The 5000-nt window shown below is 33.7% G+C and overlaps 1 protein-coding gene across 2 annotated transcripts in view; it reads left to right on the forward strand.

The window, feature by feature from the left end:
* The window catches only part of LOC135206276 (putative neural-cadherin 2), a 278993-nt gene that overhangs the window by 150836 nt on the left and 123157 nt on the right, over window positions 1-5000 (forward strand). The window lies entirely within an intron of this gene.

A 5000-nucleotide genomic window follows, 5' to 3' on the forward strand; every position in this document is an offset into this window, starting at 1 on the left:
TGTGTGTGTGTGCGCGTGCGTGTGTGTGGGTGTCTGTTACTTATTCATTAATTGCGTATTTGTCTCCACTTACGCGCTCTTATATGTAAGTATAGCTGTGATACTTTGTAAGTAACGGCCATATCTGGCATAGACTCCTGCCCAGCAGCTTGTCTGTTAAAAACACATCGAAGCTCAATATCAAAAACAGTGGAGAGGAAGAAAAACAAAGATGTTTTCAATGCCTGCCGTTTAAACACACTTCCGAATAAGAGGTTTGGCTCCCGGTAATACAAACACCGATGTATTTCTTTTGATCTGCTTCTGAAGGTGGGTCCGTTACTTCTCAAGGGCGCAGGCTTTTGTATATATATATATATATATATATATATATATATATATATATATATATATATATATATATATATATATTCAATTCAAGCTACAAATGTCCTTTAATATCTAAATTCACTTTACCTCCCAAATGATATATTTTCATATATGTACTGAAGGGGAATTTTTTTAGTTGATAATAATTTCGTCCCCCCACCCCCATGGGATCGAACCACCGTCCAAGTGGACGGGGACGAAATCAGGACAGTCAGTGACGCTATCCAATCAGCTGATTGGATAGCATCACTGACTGTCCTGATTTCGTCCCCGTCCACTGACGGTGGTTCGATCCCATGGGGGGACGAAAATTATTATCAACTAAAAAAATTCCCCTTCGGTACATATATGAAAATATATCATTTGGGCAGGGGTAAAGTGAATTTAGATATTAAAGGACATTTGTAGCTTGAATTGATATATAAATGGATCATGGTTCGATGTGATAATTATTCATATATATATATATATATATATATATATATATATATATATATATATATATATATATATGTTCATCCGGGTCAAGGGCAGGAACATAGAAACAGATGACTTAGTAAACCGTTTAATTCAACGTTTCACGATTCTCAGTCACATCTTCAGGGATATCTACAGTACTGAAGTACATTGTATACATATTAATATTAAATCGGAAAAAATGAAAAACTAAAATTTTAGATACATAGTGAACTAAGACTCAAAAGGACAGAACATAAAAGATTCTAGATTGATGAGGAAGGACAACATGTTTAAATACAGATGTAAAATAACATACTTAAATGTAGACAAATTTAAAAACACTGAAGACTGACTTGCTCTTCAGAGGCTAAGAACAAACTAAGAATATAATATACAAAGATTTTTACAGGCAAGCAGAGTTAATCTAAATTTAAGGGTACAGCGGTCGTTTGACAATTCAATGAGAGAACACGTTGTTTACATTTAATGTTTCGAAAATAAGTAGTTCTTGCAAATTGCTTATGCGGCCAATAATTCTGAAATATTCATATCTGATTTCTGTTTTGCATTTGATATGGAAACGAAAGTTTGCATGTGTTTTGTGGATCTTGAAAATGCATGTGATAAGGTACTAAGAAGAGTAGGACTGTGGGAACTGATGTTTGCTGATGATTTAGTCCTTATAGCAGACACAGAGTAAGAACTGTAAGAAAGATTTTTAGCGCGGAAAAGAGCTCTAGAAAGGAAAGGATTGAAAGTGAACATTGGAAAGAAGGACATGTAAAAGTAAACGTTCAAGTGGAAGACAATATGTGTAGTGCTAAGCAGAACAATGAGTTTAACTACTTGGGAACAATAATAACAGAGGAGGGAGGTGCAGAGAAAGCAGTGTGACAGAGTGAAAGAAGCATGGCGAAAATGGAGAGAAGTAACTGGAGTTGTTTTAGACAAGAAAATTCCATTAAAGCTCAAAATGAAGATTTAAAAGACAGTTATCAGGCCTGTACTGAGGAAAGTGGAGGGACTGTTGGAAAGAACCAAGATGAGGATGGTGAGATAGATTGCTGGAATATTGCTACCGGAAAGGAGGGTGAGTAAAGATATGAGAAGAATGTGTGTTATATGTAATGTAAAGGAGAAGGCTAGAGAAGCTCGTCTGAGATACTAAGGCTGTGTAAATAAAAAGAGAGGGGGTGGAACCAATCAAGAGAGCTAAGAACATGATGGGGAGTGTGGGGGGCCGTCAGCGGATCAGATGGGCGGATGGGATGAGGAGGGATATGGGTGAGGAAAAAGTTGACTCGAGCAGCCGACCCTGCTATGCAGTGGGATTAATAAGATCGAAAGAAGAAGATATGATTGTGTATTAGAAGATTCTGAATTAACTAAGAGGCATCCACAGTAATATACAGGGCGAAATGTATTTGTAAAAATATATACAAATCTTACAGCTTTCGTCCATCCATCTGTAGACTCGATCACTAAATTGAAACGAGACATATAACAGCAGTGAAGAAGGAACAAAATTTAAACAAAATGAAGCTGATAAACAAGGCCAAAAGAATCGAAATAGTTATTTGATCGTATTTTATTCCAGAATTCTAAGTGATCTGTGAGGTGGGACAAAACACCTGATTTCTTCTTGAACGATTTTGTGAAGGTTGGTATCCAAAATGGTAGCTTAGTCTACAAATATTTTTTTTCTTGATAATCAAGTATATTCATGTGGATCCTTCTGTACATGACTGAGAAGCACGGTACGGGGTTTTTATATTTCACACACACACACACACACACATAATATATATATATATATATATATATATATATATATATATATATATATATATATATATATATATATATATATATATATAACAGAATCACGAAAGTTAGGAACGTGATAAATCCATAAATAAAGGTATATGCCACGAGGGATACTCTGTTGTTTATTTTCCCTTGTGGCATATACCTTTATTTATATGTATATATATAGTATATATATATATATATATATATATATATATATATATATATATAGTATATTTATATATATATATATATATATATATATATATATATATATATATATATATATGTTAAAAGAGGTCAAATCCCCTTACAAACTAAAATCTGCCGCCACCCAATCTGTCACGCCCTCGGAGAGGACGCGACATGAAAAACTTACCTCTTCGAGGTACATTGGCAACGATGACACGAGCGGGCACTGAGTCTCTCTCTCTCTCTCTCTCTCTCTCTCTCTCTCTCTCTCTCTCTCTCTCTCAACTTTAATGTAACTCACAAATCCTAATTACCTAGGTTGTTAAATCAGATCCACAATTATAAAAATAAACTTTATTTGCGAAGAACGAAATGATTAATTCAATTGGTCAAGTTCTGAAACTTTAGCTTCTAAATATAACCCAATAAGAACTTCAAATCTTGCACCAATATAAAAGGGAAACCAAAATCACCCTTGGGATCGGCCAAAACCTTTCCCCCCATTTCTCTCCAATAAATAAACATCAGTCAAATAAAGTCATTAGTACTATTTCCCCTACAAATAACACCACTCCGTTGTGGATTGCCGGCCAGATCCATCAGAAAAAGGAATCCCACATGAATAATTGGTAAATAAATCAAAAGCATAATAATAGATTTCTATGGAATAAAACATGAACAGTAATATTTCTGGAACAAATTTTTAAAATATACTCGGGCACAAATGTGAATATGCTTACCCATTTCAGCCGTTAAACACTGGTAAAATAAACCAGGCCATCCAAGACTCGGCCTCGAAGTAATACCCAGTTCCCTTCATATAGGGGAACAGATACCACGTACTCATGGACAAACATTCCTTTCAGGACACTCCCAATGAGATGAAGTCACTGACACATAACGAGTTCATTACACTGGAATAGCTAACAGCCCCACCCATGTAATCTAACTAAAAGCAGGTTCGGAAGTGTACACACTTCCGCTCGTGAACAAACACACGTGACCTCTAAATAACCTTGTCGCAGCTTCCAAAAAGTGATGCGTCAACACTTAAGGGCCCCGCTCTGTCTCCTTGGAAGTCAGCGATGACGAATAAAAGAAAAAGAAAAAAGTTCCAACTCTCGTTTTCCGATCTCCTGAACTGACATTTTGTCATCTCTCCACAGTGAGGCAAAGGCAAATCATGCACATGCAAGTCTATGAATTATAGTCACAATGGTGTCCATATCATATTTAAAATACTATTTCGCATATATATATATATATATATATATATATATATATATATATATGAAATAGTATTTTAAATATAATATGGAATACCATTGTGACTATAATCCATAAACTTGCATATATATAAATATATATATATATATATATATATATATATTATATATTATATATACTATATATATATCTACTTAATTAAGATATATATATATAATTATAATATAATATAGTATATATTTTTTTTTTTTTTTTTGTTTTTTTTGCCGGTACAGTCGGCAAACGAGAGCTCTATAGGCGTAGTTTCATAATTCACTGTTTGTTAAGGAAATATTGCCATATACAAGTGCTAGATTATTTACTCCAAAGGTATTACACTTGAAATAAATTAAATTAGAATTGAGTGCATTTATTTAACGTATCAAAGATATTTATTTTTCAAAGTAAGGAAAATATATACCCACTGTTCCACGAATGCTAATTTTATTTTCAACAAATGCATTGTGGCAGCAATGGCATGATCATTTGGAAGTATGTCAAGGCCCAACATATCGTACAGTACTGGGGGTATCGTTAATTCGTCATTTACTGCCGATAAATAATACATTAAGACTGTCAATATTCTTTAATAGCAAAGGGTAACTAAACTAATTTGTCTTTTGATCAATAAAATCATTTGCATCACACATTTAGTAGGCCTAAATTTGACTTCTGATTTTGACAACGGCTTAACCTAAGTCTATTTTCAGCATCATACTCTCTCGGATACGTAATGTGAATGAATATTTAAATTGACAATATCTATATTAATCTGTTTTATTTGATTTTTTCCGTTATTCTTTTTTTATTGCCCATGTTCTCCTTTTTTCTTAACCTTTTCATTATTGCTTAGCATAATTTACTCAGACCTAGCTATCTCATGTCAAAAAGCGATCATAAGAAAA

Source organism: Macrobrachium nipponense, chromosome 29 (genome assembly GCF_015104395.2).
Source record: "Macrobrachium nipponense isolate FS-2020 chromosome 29, ASM1510439v2, whole genome shotgun sequence".
NCBI classification, from domain to species: domain Eukaryota; kingdom Metazoa; phylum Arthropoda; class Malacostraca; order Decapoda; family Palaemonidae; genus Macrobrachium; species Macrobrachium nipponense.